At 38.1% G+C, this 22,001-nt stretch overlaps 1 protein-coding gene across 3 annotated transcripts in view; it reads left to right on the top strand.

Moving 5' to 3' along the window:
* The window catches only part of ADAMTS18 (ADAM metallopeptidase with thrombospondin type 1 motif 18), a 485,565-nt gene that overhangs the window by 404,199 nt on the left and 59,365 nt on the right, over positions 1–22,001 (top strand). For all 3 annotated transcript variants that reach the window (XM_080410687.1, XM_080410685.1, XM_080410686.1), the window contains one exon: positions 1–22,001. This exon is cut by the window's left edge and continues 17,022 nt beyond it; it is cut by the window's right edge and continues 59,365 nt beyond it. The gene's annotated coding sequence lies outside the window, so the exon portion shown is untranslated.

The raw sequence follows: 22,001 nt of genomic DNA on the forward strand, positions 1-22,001 counted from the left end.
AGGCACTGAAAACAATGCATAAATGAGCAATTGCATTCATATTGGTTGCCTGAAGGTTTTGCACATATGTGCATCTACTCATATGCTTTAAGAAAAAATACTCCTGAAAGTAAAAGCATGAATACGTCCTTAAAATTGCCCTTCTGGAAATAGCTTAGCCTATTTGTAAGAATTCCTGCAACTTAGCACATGCTTCATCTTTAGCTCAGAGTGTTAGCCAAGTAATAATCAGCACTCAGCAAGAATTAGAAAGCCAGTTTGTCACAGTGAGGTCATGGGGAAGATTATTCCTGCTTTATGTCTCCATTTATAATAAATATTCCATAGCCTGTCATGGACAGGATGTAGAACATTATACTTCCAACCTCCCTTTTCACATACAATTCATCAACTTGTTCTGGTAAATTCAATAGAAGCCTATTCCCTTTTGTCATTTTTTACACGCCTCCTGGCTCAGAAGAACCAATAATCTACCTTACAGTGCAAAGGATATAGTGTGTATCTTTGAAAGTCAACGTGGTACAGATCTAGATTAGCAAAGGAATTTAGGTAATTCCTTTTAAGGCAGAACATCACTGTGTAAATCACCTTCTCAGAGTCAAGTCAAACATATGATGCATTCACCTCATATGTAGGCTGCTTATGACCATCTGTTGAGATGGGATTCAATTTCACAACTTCATCTTACTCCTATCCAAGTATTTATTGCCAGATAACTGTGGGGTTGGAAAAGCAGCCTACATGACACTGTAATGGCTCTGTCTTCCTCTTTCATAAACACTTTAAGGAAAATCTAGTGCATTTCTCAGAACAGCAACATCCTCCTCTCTGAAAAAGGCTACAGGAATTATGAGCAATGTCTCACTACATGGCAATGAGCTATTGGAATAACTTGTGGTAGTCATCAAGGAATTAATCCTACCCTAAGGGATCCTGCTAGAACATCCTAGATAGTGCAGTTACCTCTGCATGGGCACATAGAGGTGCCAAGGAAAGTGGTGATGAAGGTGGCTATTGTACAGCTTGATGGGAGCGCTACATGAAAACACTTTCTGCAGATGGGATTGACTATTTGGGGGAAATAGTAACCCACTTACAGTGTCTTAATAGTCAGGAAAGCCAGAGCAACTAGTCTAATCTATAATGGGTGGCTTCCAACACATCATCTCCCATACCCAGATGGTCAGAGTTCAGCAGACGTTAGACACAATTTTCCTATGTCCTCATATTCTCTAAGGGAATACTGCAAAGGAGCTGGTTGCTGTATTTTTACACAGGCTCGAGACTCCTCACACCAGGAAATTCCTTTAAGAATATTTGGAGAACACCACGTTCCAACACTAATTTGCAACTTGGTGCTGCCAAGTTTGCAGAGCAGGTTGAAGAAAAACTCTAGGTTCTTTTCTTTTCACCCTGAACATCTTAGCATCACTGGAGTGACCATGCATTTACAAATAAAACCACAAAATAAATCAGATTGAGGAATGTATTATAATTTAGGTCCCAAACCACTGACGTATTATTAAAGGCAGGAAAAAACCCATGTCAGCTAAGATTTCAACAGGATGGTATCTCAGAAAGGCTTATAGCATGAAATTGGCCAGCAAACAGAAAAAAAACCCATTTATTTATAAGCATGAAGACACAGAGAATCATAGAATCATTTATGTTGGAAAAGACCTTTGAGGTCATCAAGTCCAGCCATTAATGTATGTATCTGTGTGCACTATAAATACATAACAGATAATTGAATACATACTGTTGAAGCAAATTGAGTACAGACAGCTCGTTCTTTTTATAAAACATGTGGGAATGATCACGATGGAATTACCGTTTTCAGAAAATCAGGCATGAAATTTTGGGGAACTTCCAGTTGTACTCCAATAAAATAATTGCTCAGAGAGAAAACATTTTTTTCTATTTATAAATTTTCTAATCCTGCATTTCTTAACCCTATAATTCTTAACCAAATGGCTTTCACTGAAGTCTACTGCATAAAGAAGTAGTTCAAGTGAGTGTAAAATAATAATGAAAAAACTAGTAACATGTTTAAAGCTTCACAAAGAAATAGATGTTTGTCTTGAGACAAACTTGAGAAATAACTTGTATACGAGCTTTTTTTTTTTCCACCACAGCATAGCAACTGCTGATAGAGTTGTGTGGCATCAGTGAGCTGATTCTGCATTGATATTCAATGCCTAGCAGCATTCAACTATTTCACAAATATAGCTAACAACAAACGAGTGCACCTATCCTTAAGAGGAAAGGGGATAAGAAGCCTGGAAATAGAGAGGAAGAAAGAATTTTTTTCTCCCCCTTAAGGCTAAGAATTTATGTAACTTCAAGGAGTTTTTCAGCCAATTCACACAATTGTTATTTCAGGACAAAAAGTCAGAGAAAGGATGACTAAATAAATGAATGAATAGTTGAAGAAGAACTACACTGAGAACAAACCAGCAACCACATCTAGGTTTTGAAAAATATCAGAATATGTATTTTAAGTCTTTAAAATTAGCATCTTGCTCTAACGATCTGAAAGCAAGTACCCTTACCTCCATCTCCTGCTCTTCTCTTCAAAACTTACATCCCCTCACAGCTGCAGGTCTGACCTGGGTCATTTTCCCTTGCCCCTCCTTAAAAGCTCCTGACATCAACACCTGGTCATTAGTTCTGGCTGTCTAACTTTACAGTAGCCATATCTCGTTTTCCATATCCAGGAATTGTTAACATTGCATCATTCAGTTCACTGGGTATTTCCATCATTATTCTAAGCAGGATTCTATGACATTTTAGCAGTTTGTTTTGGGTCATTTCAGTTCTCTAACCTAAAGCTGTTAGCAATTCAAACAACAGCCTTTGCATTCTGATAAACACATACACAGATTTTCATGTTACATGGAAAATACGGGTGTTTATCTGAACAAAATGTCAAGTAGGCTTAAAACCACCGGCTTTGTGAGTCTTTCAGAGGCTGCAGCATTTTAAAACTATCAGCATGGTGTATAAAGCAGTCAGTAGTTAACACTGTTTAACTATCCTTTTCAACCAGCAGCTGAGAGCGTCATTAGCATCTCCATGCTCCAGCTGGGGAGACAGAGGCGAGAAGTTTATTTCCCTTCTAAAGTAACACCTACCATTAGGATCAGACCTGCTTAGAATTCATGAAAGTCACCTTAAAACCTCTATGTAACCCCACCTACCTCACTGAATCTTTCCTTTCCCATGCTAACAGAACCTAAAAGTGTTTTGCTGAATACATCTTAAAGCTGGAGTGAGAATAAGGATTAAAAACTTGCAAGACAAAGATACGAACGTTGAAAAAAAAAAACCAAACCTGAAGCACATGTACTACTACATCATAGGTAACATCTTTGGTTAAGATGGGCTACACAACAAACGTGTCAGAAAAGCCTTTTGCAGACCCATGAACAAGTATATTTTGAAAAATCCTACGAAAAATGCTGAAAGCAAACCCAATTCAGTATAACTAAATATTATTTCTTCTTGAAGTAAGCTAATGTAGCACGAGTGTGGCACTCAGTTAAATCTCTGACACTTAACAGCACTTAGAGAAATGCACAATGCAATCTTGGAAGCCAGGCAAAGACAGATGGAAACGAACAATAAATGAACGGGTGGCCAGACAGACAGAAAATCTCACCCAGCACTTTATCTTCCATCTGCTTCTCCTTGTAACTATACGTTTACAGATCAATTCAAGCCCCAGATTTCCCTTCCTGACACTGGAAATGGCACAAGCAGTGTTTATGACAGAGTGGAATGTGTTTATACACAAAAAGCAAACAACAAAATTAAAATCTGAAGGTAAGCGTTTGAGAGTAGAGACTCTTGAGAAAGGTTTCTTTAAAATAAAACATTCTTGTTATTTCCTTTGTTTTACCGTGTTGTTCTTTAATCTTCCTCCTAGAGGGTGGTCTGAACAACAACAAGAGATAAGCAGGGGAGAGATGAAAGAAGGGAAGATGCAGCTTTGCAAAAGTAAAATCTGTTTCTTTTTGTCTAACTCTCTAGTATCACCTGCAGCGATATGGAAAAGCAGTAGGAAATGTGCTGGGGTGGGAGTTTTGCTGCAAGCTTGTGTTAGAAACCGTATGTTTTTGTATGGCACAGAATACAGTGTTTTTCATCCTTCTCATCAGGACTAATGATATTTGACACTTACAAGTTAACATATACCATGTTATTTTAAAACATTGTAAATCATCTTTCATTTTAAATTACATTGCTCCTGTGGGGCAGAAGGGAGAACAAAAAACCCACGTGGTTAAAAGCTAGGTAGTTACTGAGCAAGTTTCCAGGCTCAATAAACTACAAGAGTTAGTGAAATTCTTAAACGGGTTTTCTATAGGAGGATTGGCAGCTGTGATGCTATGTACCATATCACCACAGATAATTTAAAGATACTTATGGTTAGTATTTTCTTTTGTCATTGAGTGTGCAGTGATAGTATGAGACAGAAACTTTCTCTTCTTCTGCATAGGAAGAACTGCTTTGCTGCCTAATATAAAGTTAGTTCTTCAAGAAATAAGTGACAAACAAAGCATACTTAGGGCTGAAGGTACATTTATAAGGTCGCCCTATATTACTTCTTTAAACAAAATACCCCAAATATTTGGACTTCAGGAGTTCTGACTCACCATCTACATCATACTGCATCTACTGTAACTATAACTCTTCATTCCCATTTACTTGACTCAGAGAGAGTGCGATAAAACCATTTTCAACAGGATTAGCAAATTTAGAATCAATTGGTTTCATTGATGCAAAGGACAGAGGGATATCTCTATCATAATATAAAGGAAACATACGAAGTTTCCACTAATTTAGATTACTTACTTAAAAGTAACAATACACTTCTGAGTTGTCCCTGGTGACCAGTGCCCAGTAATGGGGTTGGCATGGAGCACTAAATCAGCGCAACAAAGGACACTGTTCCCTGGCACTGATGTCGTGTGTTTTTATGGCAAAACCATACTGATTTCAGGCCATTCTGTAGTTAAGCATTTCAGAATGCTGCAAAGACTTTTCAAGAGTTGCAGCACTGAATTTTATCAGTTGTGTCAGTTTGATTGGGTTATATTCTATCTTCAGAGATGCCGCTATATAGTAGTATTTTATTGCTTGTACCTCTGACAAAGACTGTATTATCTAGCTCTAGAAATGTACTTAGAAGGCTGTAAATAAAAAGCAAAATTTTGCAGGACCAAGACTCCAGGTTGTGACTGGCAAGAGAGCACATTCACAACAGAACACTAGTAGCATTTTCTGGCCCCTAGTTAAGTGTTATTGCTATTTTAGCAATTGAATAATGATGGGGAAAGCTACAGCAACTTTGCCTTGGGTCACAAGGGAAATCAGTGTATAGGTTCAGAAAAAAATTCTGCATTTTCATCTCCCTGGGTGTTAGTTCCCTATCTTAGGGAAAGCTCTTTGTTGAGTAACTATAAAATACAATTTTGATTAAATATCAAAATTAAGTACAGAAAAGATTAATTCTGTTGAGCAGAAATACTGCATAATGCACCACATAGCATGTACACAGCCCAGAGATGGAGCTTTTGAAGATAAATACTAACCTGCACCTAGTGCCTATCACTACCTTCTAGCATGCGGCTCATTCTGCAGAATTGCTTACGTGTTCAGTATTGCAGATGACAATACCAGCTCTGCTAATGGAGAGTTTACTTCAGCTGACATAGTGGAGAGCTCCTCTGAGAGCAAGGGCTGCAGAGTTTGCATTTCAGCGTTGTGTTGAACCTGATCCAACATCCATTCCAGCTGATGGAAAGACTCCTGTTGACTTCAGCATGCATTATGTTAGGCCCTTGGTGCAGTTAGTTACAGTGACAGTATTTGGATGCTGAAGCTCTTGAACCCTTATGCTACGTGGATATTTCACAACTTAAGGAACACATATAAGACAAAGCTAGAGAAAGTTCTTTTCCCTCCCTTTCAGTACTCATTTTGCAGTCTACCACAAAAAATACCAATTTCTCCACACCACTGAGCAACTTGCTTGCTTTTACATGCTTTTATTCTTGGGGGGGGGGGGGGGGGGGCGGGGAGGGAATCAGACAAAAGTATCAGCTGCATTGTCTCAATATTAAACAGCTACTTCAGAGCAATGACTGTTATTTTTTCCAATATTTAGCAGTTCAGAAGTGGATTGTGTTAAGTTGAAAAGAACCAGCCATTTCATTTAGTGAACTACAAAATCCTAGTTAAAGCCTTCTTCCATTTCAGGCATGTCCTGACATCACACAAGGCCGTGAGCTGCCTTGATCACGGACCAAGAAAAGCAGTTCTCTGAAGACACTCAGCTGAAAACTTCTCAAATATCACCTCATGCTAAATACTTTTAAACTTCCTAAATGCTAAATACTTTAAAAACAGCCTCAACAATCAGATTTCCCACCTCTACCATTTGCTTCTAAAATTGCTGTTGCTTCTAAAATCTGCATTTTAGGGAATGATTCCTTTTGTAACTCTAGTTATCTGATGTTTTGTCATACTATTACTGTGATTAAATGTATTAGTTCTCAGCAGGAAATCCTACTAACAAATCATCAGAAACTGAAAATGCTTAGGAAAAAAGAGGCTGTATATGTAAACAGGACTTTCCTTGTCTTCCATAAGTGCCTCCATAATGAGTTGTCACAGCTAACATCAGAAATTTAGGTTACTTTACTTAATGTTCTTACACCTTACTCTTTGTCCCTTCTAGCAGTCAACCCTTTCCCTTTGTCTAACAGAACAATGCCTACACTTGGTGACAGTGCTGTGACCAAGACTTACCAAGTTACAACCCCCTGAGATTTGAAATCAAGGTGAATTCTATTATTATAAGAACATATTTTGTTTTGTGCTTGTTTTTTCTTTTCTTTTTTTTTTTTTAACTTAACATAAAATAGCATCATCAGGAGAATGACATATCCTGTAAAATTGTTTCAGAAGAATGAGGATTACAGGCTATCCATAGAAACAATCTACTTGAGGTACTTCCTAGAGATCCTATCACTCTCATAGTAAAATTTCAATGTGTGAGGCAGATAAATATGGATGGCAACTGAGCTGTAAATTGACCTTGTAGGTTTGGGATAGATTTAGTCACTGCTGCCAAAAAAATTTTCAGGTACATCAGAGATTTGTGCCCAGGGGTCCTCGTCTTACCCAACTAACTTGTAATCACAACTGTCAGTTTCAGAACATTTATATGACCCTGTGGAGTGTAATGTGACTCAACCATCTGAATGTGAAATTTGTTAGACAACTGCAGCATGCTCAGTGGGAGCAGACTGTGAGACAACAGTGATGTATAAGAGAAGATGAAAGAACAGGTTAAAGGGTTCCTGCAGTGGTTTTGCAGGTATGGGAATAGGTGTGCACATATTATGTGCCAACGTGTCTTCTCACACACCTCAAAAGAGATCATTTGGATGCTGAGAAAACTTCAGCAGTAACAGAACCTGACACCTATCTCTTCCAGTACCAGGGTATAATAATGACTGGACTACACTTTTACTATTGCCATTCCTTCTACATCAAGGACATCAGGCTTTGAAAGCATAACTTGCTGGATTATAATTTTGATGTAAGAAGTGTAAGCAGCCCTCCCTGCACCACTCTACAAATTACCCACAGCACCTTTTAGCCTATCTCAATCACTCATCTGTAAATCATTCTAATTGTATAAAGGGGTTTTGAATACTACTAACTTGTGTCTAGTACAAGCAGTGTTGATTTATTACTCCTCTCCCACTTCTACTTGTTTCAGCCTTCAGTAGTCCAAAAGGAATCTATTGATGCCATTAAGGGCTTTATGTAAAACTGAACCCTTAGGCAATGAGAGACTACTTGGCAGGCTCTCACTGAGTTATCAGTTACATATTTTTTTCATGTAAGTCTAATTTTACTTCCCACTTCTATCTTCCCCCATAATTTCTTATTGCTGAGGTGGGCACTTACAGAGAAAAGCAGTACTGCTATTAAAAGAATCAATACTTACATTGCACAATACTTAACACTGCTTCATTCAGTTTGCATCCTGTGCCCTTCATATGTCAGGAATAGTGATCAATTATGAAGATCTGTCAGGTTTGTTATTACATGAGATCATTTACTCTGTTAAGAGGATAAAGCAAGGTCAGCAAGCCAAGAACATATCGAGTCAACTACCATTTCAAAGCCTACAGTTAAAGCCTGTTAGAAAGACAAGTATATTTACTATATTCTAAACCCAGAGCTTAAGAACAAAGGGACAATTCTCTTCAGCCTGACCGCTAAAGAAATCTAATTGATAACCAAAACATACAGCTTAAAATTTTTGAAAAACTTTTTCTAATAGTGTCTTTGCCTAAAGACTTTCCCCTAAAGGCCTCCCCTCCATCATAAAAACAGCCAACCAGAACAGCACTTACCGTATCCTTTTTATACTGGACCAAGGGAATTACTTCATTTTCCATAGCCAGCCCAGCTCAGGTTCTCTGGGAATTACAATTAAGGCATGCAGCTGTGGTCTTCTCTTCCTCTCTAAGACAATGTCGACTTGAATTTGCCGAAAGTAGCAGATGCCCAACTGCACTGTAACAGGTAAAAAGAAAAGTAGCAAGTATGAGCAGAATATGGCTTCCAGTTGTCTAAGAGCTTGCTATTACAGTGATTAAGCTCTACTATTGTAATTGAAGAAGTTGGACACTGTATCATTAAACTTGCAAACACATTCAGCTGCTGACTAAAGCCTCTGGCTCCATACATGTTAATGCCCGATCCAAGCAAGTGTAAGGTCAAAGGCAAATTTTGTTTCTTTTAAAGTTTTATGGTTTTGCTTTTCTTAGCAAGATAAAAGACACAGACAAGCAGAATTTCTTATAGTGCCTTGAATGGCCTTGAAGGGGAATTTTTGAATATTTAAATTTTTCCTCACAGTGGGAATTCTGATATTTGTAGCCACTACTAAGGGAGGATCTTTTACTACTAAACTGGTTGAAACTGAACATACTTCAGAGTCCGGGAGAGACACCAGAACTGTGAGTTCTCTGTGTAGCTACAGAACAGGTAGATTGCAAGTACAACATGTTGAAGCAAACATCCTAATTTGGAAAGGACTCTGTTGAGGGTAAAAAGTTTTTCATTCTGTGCTTTCATTCAGCAGTGATTTAAGGAACTAATTAGTGCCAACATACGAGATACAGATCCTAAATAAGCTTAAGCACCCATTATCTGTTGCATGTCATGCCAAACTCTGTTACAACAGGTACAGCCCTACATGTTGAACCTTCTGTTGCTCTTCCGTTAGAGGAAACCCAGGCACATGGAGACCAGTTCACACTTGTGCTCAGGCCTTGCAGGCAGGAAGAATAGATATGGCTCAGAACATGAAGAGGAACGTGACTCCAGGTACCAAACCCAGTAAGATTTAAGCTACCTGGATCCTCAAAACCCTATATGAGATATCACTCAACATCTTAAGACTTGGATCAAATTGTTTCCATTAAAACGCATTAGATGCTAAGTACCTGCTTGGAGGTACACATAACACCAACACCCTTAGGATGTCAGCTCCTGAGCTAACAACTGATGCTTAAAATGGGCTTTTCTCTGTCATTCTGCTTTATGGGGCTCAAGGCCAAAACTAAGGTCTTAAACTACATAGACCCATTTCTCCTTCTAGTTCATCCTGCTCCTAGCTAAACCTACACAATGTAGTCTGCACTACCTCCAGGGCCAAGTTTTCTTCTCGGTACAGATTTTAAACTCTACAGAATGCAGTGGAGATTTTCCAGACATAGTGGTAGGAATGCATTTAAAGCTGAACTTCTCTTGTTTCTTGTTATTCTTCCATATAGCTCACATACAGCTTTACTTTAAAATATGAACAGTCTTAAAATATGTATTTGCATACGTGAAACCAGAGTTTGTATGCTAATCTAAATGTGGCCTGATGACACTTGTGTTACTGTGTCTGTCCTGAGTCTGCTGGTACATTACACAAGCAATGACAAGCTGCAGAGAAACAATTTAGAAGAAAAGAAATGAAATTCTAAATGTGTTATGCTTATCTACATTTGTAATTCCAGTCATGGATCCTATCTGTTTGTAAATTTCAAAGCAAAATATCTCTGAACTTGCTAAGTCAGTATGGATATGCTCATCTTTTTCTTGCTGCATAAAATTAGACACATACCAGGCAACTGTGAACTGATTAAAAGAGTCTCTCCAGCAAAATAAAGGAAGATAGGTCTTGTTATCAACTTGGTTGCTGACTCTTGACAGAGGTAAGAATGTAAGGTGCATTGAGATTCTTATGAGATTCCTATTGACTATTATGAGAACTTTAAGAAGTGGTTATATGCTGAAAAGTGTCTCTGAATAAATAGCATTGTGAAGTTCCAAATTTATTTTCTCTCAAAGTCTTACAGAATAAATTTGCCCACTTTAAAGGTAAAGATACATTCTTCTCTTGCTGACAGCCCTGCAAACTCTGAAAGTCACAGCTGTGTTCTCCTTGACTTGTGCATTTCATTACTGCTCTTCTGAAGTGGGATCTTAGTTAAAACTCAATTGTTAATGTAAGAAAGAAAAAAATATCCAGACTACTTCCCTACTGCTCTGTTGATTCTACAGTGCTAACACGAATAAAAAGACCCTGGAAATTGGTTTTGCCATGTAAAAGGAAAAAGGCACACAGGGAACAAATCTATTGATTGTGAAGGGAACAGTATATGTAGCTGCATGTTTGACCAGAAGGAGAAGGAACACGGGGACAGGCAGGTGCAACCAATGACCTGTAGGTTTTCTGAACTCAGAAGAATTCTTTGGCAGCCCACCTGCCAGTCTAGGTTGCTTATGCAAAAAATAAGGACTAAATGCCCCCCACATTAAACCCTGGCATTCTGTCCACAAAATATCCTGCTCATCTGCACTTCGATTTAGATGTAAAGGTGCAGTCTTCCTTACATATACTACTACTGTGACTGGCTCAATAGTAAATCTAGAGTACAACAAATTCAGTCATGGCCCAAAGGCAGCTGTGTCCCAGGGCCAGAGGATGAAGGTAGCTTATGCACCACACGCACTTCCTTTGCTCAGAGATGGCAGCTGGCCCTTTCATTAGGATCAGCCAGTACAGCTGTGCTGCTCAGAACAGAAAGTGAATAGCCAGAGCTTATTTCCACACTGTATCTTTTGCTGAGTTGTGTGGAGCCTCCTCTTATGTTGTTACAAATACATTTAACGCATATGAAGAGCTATGCTGAGTGTCTCTACCCCGACAGATTCCTCTGTGGATACAAGCATTTATAACTGTGATGGCTGCAGTTGCTGTGGGCTATCAAGTAAATCTTTTTGCTGCTGCTGGGAAGTCTTCCCTGCCTCTAAGTGGAACTTCTCTCTAGAAAACCTCAGCCACATACGTGAAGGCAATTGGCCTCATGATGTACTAGGAACCTGTGCAACCTGCAGTACATTTACCCTTTTAGCTTCAGATATAAATCCCTTAACAGGCCTTGAACATAAAAAACAACTAGTACAAATTCTAAGATTACTATAAAGCTATAACCATGCTAAGAGGCACACAAATCACTCTGAGATTTGATTTCTCTGAATCATAAAGATTCACCATAAAAATATAGTTATGAGCATCGTTAAAAAAATGAGCTTCAGAGCATGAAATGTTAGAGACATTTGCAATCTTTTAGAAAAATAGGTTCTTGTTTAAGATCAGTTTCTAAATCTCCCTAAACTGTCTGAATGCAAACTTTTTGCAGGCAGGTCAAGGAGATGTGTAAAAATAATGGGAAAGTGTGTTTTAAAAGCGTCATGTAACACATCCACTACTGGGATGCCATGGTCTGTTCTTCTCAGGGATTAGGGTCACATTTTGAAAGATATTTCCTTTCTGAAGATGTAAATAAATTACTATTGACAGTTTGGAAAAACTGTAGTATCTCACTCTTGTCAAAATCCTTTACATCCAGAAGAATCTCAGCTGTTTTGAAATTTCTGGGAGGTAATGAGCATGGCAAGTGCCCAAATGACTTCAAAAGTCTAATCAGTGCCTTTAAATGGCTGGCAAAAGAAGACATAGAGCAGCCCCCCTTACAAATTTAAAGCAACAGATAAACAGATCACAAAATATGATGGGATATTTAACATTGCTCCGATTCTGTTCCTTTTATTAGGATAGGTCACATTATGTCATAAAAGTTAACTGCAGTATACAGCTGTAAAATCAGTATGAGATAAAAATCGTGCCCAATATGAATACGTAAAAAGCATGGTAACAATTCTTGTTTGTAAACAGCTAGGATGTCATGATTCACATTGCGTTGGGGACTTCAGAATTTTGAGTAAGAAATGGGCAGAGTTCTTTGCTGCATTTTCTCAGCATGTTCCCAGCAAAATCTTTTCCAGTGGTGCACATGAGGTTCTGTGTAAGTGCAGGATGAAAGTACCTGTAAGAAAGCTCAGAGCTGTACTTTCTATGGATCACTTGGGACTCTTGAGTTGAGTCCTCTGGATAGTTCCTTCAAACTGCCCCCTAAATGGCAGAAAAATGAATATGATGCATGGTTTGAGGAAAGTGCATTTACCTGCTGATCTGGGTTCAAAACTTTCAGGAAGTTTAGAGATTTTTTTTAAAAAAAACTATTGTGAGTTTGGAGAGAATGAAAAAAATCTAGTAATTTATCCTATTATGTTTAGAGCTTTCAGAGGAAGTCTGGATATGATCTAGTAAAATCCCAGCTACGGAAAGAATTCTACATAAGAGAATTATTTCATTATCCTACTTTCTAGATGCTTGATACTATTGAAGCTATCTTGATGCTATTTTCTAGATGGGAAAAATGATGCACAGGAAAGTAATATGATGCAGGAAATCCAGAATTTGAACTCTTAGCATCTCCCCGGTGGTAACTTTACCCACTAAGCCACATGATACACTTTCCAGCAGGCCCCCATGAAATGAGGAAATATGCAGTATTTAATGCTTATCTGGCAATAACACTGAACACACTACTTAAACACCAACAAAAACACGATTTAGAAGTCTAATTTTCAGAGAAACTGACTGTTCCTGTTGATTGCTTTTACTTAAAATTGCAACTAGCCAGTACGTTATTAGACCAGGTTTAATGAGTTACCTAAATAGTGATGCAAGGTCATAATTTTCAGCACCCACTCTAGCTAATTGCTAGTAGCCTGTCTACTAATACACACTTTTTCTCTGCCAGGAGGGTAGTAGGTATTTTATTCCTACTTTCATGGAGAGGGCAGATCTGGATCCACACTCCCTTACAGTCTGGGGTTGTCGGCATCAAGAATTTGCTTTAGACATGAGGAAAGAACTCTGACTTAGAGTAATTTTCTTCCCATTTCAACTTGTAAATGTCCCTGGAAATTGGAAAGTCTTAGAATATTTCCATAAAAAATTATAATTATTTACTTTTTCCCCATTCTTTGATGCACACCTAAGTCTCATGAACCAAACATGGTAACAGATCGCAAGCCGATTTGTTCATGTCATTCTACAACAATGCTGTTTTCAGCTTACACTGTTGTGTTTGTTTATTTTATTTATATTGGCCCACTGCTAAACCAAGCATTTTAAACTCCCTGAGAAACTTTCAGCCACAGGAAAGCTGGGATTAGATCAAAATGCCCATATGGCACCACTGGCATGCTCTCAGGAGTATGGAGATGTGGAGAACAAGGTAAAGATCCCTGTGATTTCCCCACTCCTTTTGTATAGAAATTAATATTCAAAGCGCTGGTTCTTAGTAAAGACCACAGATAACTGTCGCAATGGAAGTCAAAACACCTCTTTTAATGGATATATGGTCACTTCTTCTCAGGTTCAGATCTGGCCCTGTCTCTTCGAAACATGCATTTGTTGTTCAATTTTACAGATGGAATCTTCTACATACATTCCGAAGTTACACTAGAGGGCAACAATGCACGAGATATTCAGAATTTCTGACCCTGAGAATATTCGAGATAGGTGGTCTTCATTCGGTAACAGTTATGCACAACTCATAATTTGCTTCATGTGTTTGCTTTAATTTGGAAAGTACTTGTGCAGGGATAGGAAAGGAGGAAGAAAAAGCTTCACAGAAGACTCGAAATGTAAAAAAAAATCAGTTCCTTTCTTTCACATTGCTGTGATACTCTTAAAACAAACTGAGAAACTCTTTTGGGAAAGATATCTGCAGACAGGGAAGGAGTGTCTCTTCCAAACACAATTTTAAAGGACATTTTAAGATCCCTTTGTATTTTGTGAACTCACTTTGTATTTTGGTGAAGCACTGACAGAGAAAAATCTCTTGGAAAGGAGAGAATAGGGAAAAGGAAAAAGAGAAGGAAAAAGGGAAAGAGAAGAGAAAAAAGAAAAAGTTTGTATGGGTAGGCAGAATTAAAAAAAAAAAAAATTATCTCTTCATTAAAGGTACCTTACCTGCACAACCCAACTTACCGTTAACTCTCAAGTCTGTCTGTAAGTTTTATTTTTAAAGCCAGTTGTTCTGTAAAGCAACAGTTCAACAAAGGACAGTAGGAAGGGTTTGATTTGGTTCTCTTTGCTCCTGAATCTAACTTATCACCCTTTCATACAGTGTCTTGGGCCATATATTGTATTAAACAACTCTTCTTACTCAGATTGCTATTAATAAAAGATACTGTCTAAAGCCTGGACATTGTGTGGTGCTGGAAAATAAAACAAAAATCTTCACATCTTACTGCTTTCAAGTCTCAGTAAATTCAAGGTACCTGGTTGGCTTTTTGTCTGGAATTTATGGCTCTGGTGATTAACACCTTCAGGGTGCATTCAGACATCAAGAGAAGGTTTTGCTTCAAAAAAGCTTTCTTTTATGAATGTCAAGTGCAAAATTAATGATTCAGGATTCAGTCTGGAAGAAAAAGATATGTGTGAAGTGAACCTTTAATGGTCTGTAAGAGGGAGTGACTGCTTAGAAGAGTTTTTGTAGCACTGCATTTCCTGCTAATTTAATAATAATAATAACAGTAACAGTAATAATGCCCACCTCTTGTATTTCACTTCGCATTAGCAGAACTCAAGTAATTATGTTCATTTCTTATCTTAAAAGTGTTATCAAAGAAAGAAATGTGACAATGCAGTATGTGTTTTCTACTACCTGTGTTTTTTAGCAACACAGCAAGACCAGTTTTGTCTCTTCTACTGAGGCAGGATGCAGAGACAGACTAAATAGCAGATAAAACTCTTTTTGAGCACCCACATTTTAGATAGATCACTGTAATTTCATTAAAGGTGAGAAAGGGATCATGTCATGGCCACACAGGATGTCTGGCTCCTTTGAGTAGAAAAAGAATATGTTTGTTACATTTAAAAGCCTCAGAATTTCTGCTTTCAAATCTATTGCGCACGACTAGCACGAGGCCACATTAGTATGGCATGTTATTGATGGTTGATGCTACCTATTGGTTCAAACCAGGCAGTTTAAAACTCAAAGATTATGTTATTTTTAAGAAAAGTAATTAAAGAGAAGTCTTAAAATGCTCATCAGTCTGAGCACATTTCATTTTTTTTCTTCCTACAGCTAATAGAAAATTATCATGACATATGAAATTAATTTAGGTCATGATAGTGGAGCTGTATAATCAAGGACGATTCACAGACATTGCTCAGAACAGACTCTCTCTTTTCCTGTTGCATTTAATGAGCTTTTGGTTGAAAAATGTTATGATGCACTTTGTTTTCAGTATAAGATGAATATGGCTTCTCTGTTTTTGAGTGTCTCCACGATAATTACTGAGATTCAATTGTTTCTACTTTAGGTACTTCTGTTCTGTTGGTCTACACTCACTTTGTCATTGGCAGGGTATGAAAAGGAACAAAAAGGATATTCACGTAGGTCAGGTTTCCCTGAAGAGATCTTGCCTCTCATACCGGTATTCTTTCTGCTAATCCAAACTTAAAGATGAATAGTAACAATTCATTTCATCTATATATCATTGATTTTAAGCAGTCTAGTTTTTCTTTCAGCCACTTCATATTACCCACATGTAATGACCCTTGCCCACATAAATTAGCCAGAAAGATTTAATTTGCGTACTGATGAATCCAGTTCTGTTCATTTCCAGCCTCTTCCTGCAAAACTCTGAACACATAAAGCTCACCTTTTTCTTAGTCTTCTTGAAGAAGTAATGCATAACTAAACCCCTTCAGTGAAACCTGGAAAATCGCCCTTCAGCTCCTAAATGCTGCCTATTAACTGCAGGAATTTTGTTTCGCTCTGTTGTATTTAGCTCTACTGTGCTAGATTATCCTTGATTTTTGCACTGTCCATTTTTGTTGAATGAGGTGATAATTAAACACATGCAGACTATAGAACAGAAAGTGTTATTCAAAACTAACCAGTAAAGGTCACAGAATAAATACATTGACAACTTGCTAAGAAAGGAGATTATCCAAAGTCTTGACTTGGTGTTATTTCAAATCCCAAGACGCAAAAGAGTTTTTATTCCCTCTCAATTCCTTTGTTGTTTGGGGATTTCTATGTATTGCTTAGCTTTATTTTCTGCCAAAGCCATCCAATCAACTCTGTTGACTGCTTGGTAAAATTCCATTCTACACTTGGGTCAGTTTGTACTGAAGAAGAAGGTTATCTGCACTATTAAACCTTTGACTTCTTGTCTTTTGAAGAAATCATTTTGCATTTTGCTATGGCAGAGCTGTAATTAGATCTGTTAATTAAGGACAAAATGAACTTTTTAAAAACTCTAAACCCCTTTGCATTTTTGATAAGTTTGCTTAGGTTGCTACTGACCTTCGTACAGGGTTTGCCACTGCTTATTAATTGTTAAATTTTAATTAGGCATACTGATGAATGTGCTAGCCTTTGCAATAAATAAAAGGTAGCTTCATTTATAATTGGATATTTACCAGTCTACAGTGAAATTATCTGCTTTCCTAGAACACAGTTAATTTAACATATTTTGATAACAGTAATTGGTGGTATATAAAACCCAGACCCAAACAGATAAATATAATGACTCCCTGGTTCAAAGATTGGATTACCAGTGCCAGCTGAGCTAGGACACTGTATTTTAAAAGCATTCCACGGGCACTTGAACTAAATGACTTTAACAGCTGGTCAGATATTCATGGTCTTTTTACTGAAATTATTTCAAAACGTGTTTCCCAGAGAAGAATCAACCCTTCTTACAGAAAAAGAAGGTCAGACTGGGGAGATAGATAAGCGAGGGGATGAAGAGGAGGATCATCTTTCATGCCTAGGGGAAATGAAAATTTGCAGCATTAGCAAGCAACGTGCTTTTTTCTTTGCCAGTAATAAATACATAGCCTGTACCTGTGCCTGTGTGACCCATCCAGGGACTCCACAGACTAACCGACTGACAAGGTTGTGTAGTAAAACAATGGGAATCTGTCCCAAAGTCCCTCAAAATCAAAGGGTACCAGGAATCAAAATAATTCTTCTAGATTGACCAATAGCCCCATATCTCAGCGAAACAGCATGTATCTATCCCCTTTGATTACTCTAGTAGAATTAGTAACCATACTGTTTAAATTGGACCTCCTGCCACTCTCATCTCTTGCCTCTGTGAAGGGTCATAAGAGAATCTTCTCATGATGAATGAGATAGTCAATTAGCCATATCCATTACCATGAAGACAGAGTTAACCATCACCAGCTTCTGACACAGCACACTCACATATGTACCTTTATCCCCCGTTTCAGTGCCGTAACTCTAAGCTGTGCAGCAAACTGTGAGAATAATAGAGACAGTGACTGAAGTCCTGGTTCAGGTAGAGGCAAGTGGCAAAAGTCACCCGTAATTCCCACACAGTCCCTGCCAAACTTCAGAGATCAACAGCCAAATGCTCTGCACTGCTCTTATCAGGACCCACCACATACATAATGAAATGCTACTGCAGCCAGTGCTGATTTTCCAGCCGTTCCACCGCTTGCCTTGAAGAACAAACATGTATGATTCACTTTTTGCTAGGAAGTTTATTAAGTATCTCTTCCCAAGGACTGGATAATTAGATAATTATCATGTTGTCTGTATTACTACTGATGAAATGCTACCTAAGTTTCATTAGGGATGGTCCAAACAGGTTTTGAAAGCTGGTGAAGTGCACTGCTCAGAACTGTGTGTGTAATGCCAGGGGTTCCTGTCCTCTGACCATCTCAAAGCGTGTGGTCACTGCTGTTTGGTTTGATGCCAGTTCTTCAAGTGCCGAGTGCTGCTTTCAAGATTCACACTGCAAGCAGCAGGGCTGATGATTGACTTGCCAGGGTGATTTCAGGCAGTCATGAAAGTACTACTTTTCAAAGACTGGTGCTTTGGGAGCATTCTACCATACTGTGGGAATATTTTGCTAGTGGTATACCTAGTTGCTAACTGGGCTTGGTGAGAATTCATTTTCTGGGTCCTAATATGTATGTGTCCCCATAAAACAAGTTTCAACAGACTCATTACGTGGGACTCAGTGATATGTGTTTGATTATCTCCTGACTTTGAAAAAGAGACATAAGCCAATTTTCAGAGAGTGTTCAAGTGACCTGTCTGCTGTTAACCCTGTTTTATCCACAGATGTTCCTGGCAAGTCTGCTGAGAATCAATTCTTTTTCTTTTGAAATCAGTTACGATTGCATGCCTGGCTTCACTCTTCCCTGAAATGAAAAAGCAAGAGAAATATCTGAAAGCTTTCCCCCTTACGGACATAAAAATGACATTACATCTTCAGCACAGGGTGGGGCATGCTTCTTCTGATACTTCAAGACACAGGCTAATACATCTTATGCAGTGCTGTTGATTTAAGTGAAGACCAAGACCCTAGAAATACAGTTGTTACTGCAACAGGAAAAGGGGCATGAAATAGAGGCTGCATATCGGTCTTTTTAATAATGATCTCCTTGGAGCTGTATTAACGAGCTGGAAGAGAGGAATTATGGTTGAGCAGAATTTCTTCCCCTTGAACTTAGAATAGCAGCAGGACATGAAGGAGCTGTAATAGAATGTTATTTTACAAGAAGTAAATAATGTAATAGAGTCTATAAGGATGTCAGCAGGAGAGTTAGAACTGTCATAGCGTAATCCTGACTTGAGCAGCAATGTGTGAAAAAGTAGCCTGCAGCAGTTTTTCCAGTACTTCAATAATTTCTGCTTTCTCACTGATCTTTGTTTACTCTACTTACCTTGTCAAAAAAATGTTTTACCTTATGTTAAAATGCAAACTAAAAGAGGAAAATGTATTCCCAGAAATCCCAACTTTTCAAGCATACACATTTTCTTTTCTGTTTGAGTTGTAGCTGTGGAAAAGATGGAAGAATTGTATTCCCTTCACTTAAAAAATATGAAGAGTAGTAAAACCATAAATAAAAAGAAGGCTGTGTCTTTGCTGCTTCTTTTCCCTTCCAACTAATGAATAATTCAAAAAATTGGCAGTATTACACTTCACATCCTTGTGATATGATGGCAGCTTTTCCAATGAGTCCTCAAACATAAGCTCAGGAGGGTCATGAAACTACACAGTTATCATTATTGGACTACAACAACATCTTCCAAGATACTGCAGCACCTTTATATCATTACTGAAGGAAGGCATAGAGGACAAGTTTGCAAATAAATAAAATGCCAAGTATTAAACTGAAGTTACAAAAAAAGGGGAGGGGGGCCGAGTCTCTTTGTCATTTCTGTTTTCATACGACACCTGTTTAAATTTTCTTAAACCGTTATTACAGTCATGTAGTAAAGGCTGGGGGACAAACTAAACCAAACTTGCAGGATGGCTCTGCTCCTGCCTTGACACCATTCAGAGTATGTGCCCCCAGAAGAATACTTGCAGAAGCCTTCCCTGGCACAAATTCAGTCTGACTTTCCACAGGATCTAGGTACCTCTACTTTCAAAAAGTGTTGCTTCTGTTGCTACTTCTTTAACTGCTGCTCTTGCAGAACCCAAGATCCTATGTAATTCTCTCACCCCATCGTAGTCATAGCCTCAGGAATACTACGCCATGCTTTTAATACAAATTGTATTGGCTTCTCTAAGTTTGAGACAGACCTTTAACATCAGTTTGGTGTAATGTGTTTGTATGGAATATTTGTCTTGGTTTTAAAGAAATACATTAGAAACCTTTCACTGAGTATATGAGATACTGCATTGTCCTTGAAATCGTGTTAGGTCCTTCAAAGCCATTTAATCTCAATTAAACCAGAGCATACAAGATAAGGTGCTCTGAAGATGCATTAAAGCGTGTTATAGTGCCAAGCCTCCATGCACTTTGACACATCCTAAAAGCACTGTGGCATCGGTTTAAAGGTACGGTTCAAAAATCTCCTTGCGACCCATTATCCATGGATCATTAGCATAATTCAGAACTATTACAGTGTATCATGCCAATGCGTGCTAACAAGAACTGTTAATGTATGAAGTCTTGACATGATAGATTGTAATGCCTCTGGCTCTGTCATGTCAATGGAAGTTTATGCATTAAATAAAACACACCAGGGGATTAGATAGTTAAGGGATTGGAAAGGCACTATAAAGCCTTTTAATTCAAAATCACCATTTGTAATCTGTACTGGAACTGCAAAGTACAACCAACAGTTTGACCCCAGATGGATGGTCAGAAAATTATTTGAAATGAGTTTAGTGTTCTCAGTACAGTCCTTCCACCACAGGACGGCATCCTTCTGGGATCCTAAGGACTGCTGGCGAAATGAAGCCCAGGCTACCCTCACAGCTGAGTGAGCACAAGACATTTCAGGGTGACATGAGCAAGTTTATGCTGCCATTGATTTTGCTGCACTAATTCAGAGGATAAACAGAGGACTCAATTCTCCAGAGTTATCAATCTGGCACCTTTCAAGCACATTTAGATTGGCATGGGCTTTTGTTTTCTGTTTTCTTTTTTTCCCTTCCAAATTACATGTTAAGTGCAGCAGTGTTAACAGATGTCACTAGAATATAATTCCCAAGGATTTCAAGAGCAAATAACACTAGGAAAAAATTGATTCAGAAAGAAATGTTTAGCTATCATGATAATTGAGTATAAAGTACTGTATTTGCTTAAATGCCTAGTTCAAATACTAGTTTTAGAGTTATTTTGTCATAAGACTTTGCCAAAGTTACCAGTGTGGAATGACAACCACAGAGGAAGAAGATGGTGCAACAGTAAGACTTCACCAGTCACAAAGATGAAAGGCATTGCATCGTGTTTTTTACAGTGGTCTAACCTCTACACCTATAATATGTACATATTGCCAAATCCTACTGTGGCAGAAAACGTATTTACATTTGTAACATGCTAAAAAATACCACTGGAGTACCATGATACCCTGGCTCTACTTCCTACTTGCTTTTTGGGCTTAGAAAAACATTTTTGTATTTCTGTCCTCCTTAATTTGTTAACTGATCTTTTTTATTAAGCAGCTCACCTACTACATAAGTCTGTTGTTAATAAATTTACAGCTGGTTTGATGGATAATTTTTTTTTAAAAAAGAATTATGTAGGAACTTGCACTAATTACTATAGCAGAATGCCTGTTTAGATTCCTACAAAATAATGATCTCAGAAGCACAGAGTTCCCACAGCTTCCAAAGAAGGTGGCAAAAGCTGCAAAGATTGTCTCTCTGAAAGCAGTGTTCTAATACATCTGCCCACATGTGGACATACATGCTATAACTGATGCCCACAAATTTTATAACCTCTGTCATAATGATTACTCATTAGTAGTTAAACTTCTTTTTGGAGTTCATTACCATTACCTTTTTATTTTACACTAATACTCGTCAGTAATTTTTAATATGTATCTATTTTGGACATGGCAAAGCAGGTCACAAACAGACGAGCACGCTCACATAAAAATACTCAACACAGACATTCTCTGTGATTTGTGTACACGGACTCTATGTTTAATGCTACCCAGGTCTAATGCCACAACTAGCGCTGATAAAAGTAGAAGAATAATCTGTGA

Source organism: Falco punctatus, assembly GCF_963210335.1.
Source record: "Falco punctatus genome assembly, chromosome: 14".
NCBI lineage: Eukaryota > Metazoa > Chordata > Aves > Falconiformes > Falconidae > Falco > Falco punctatus.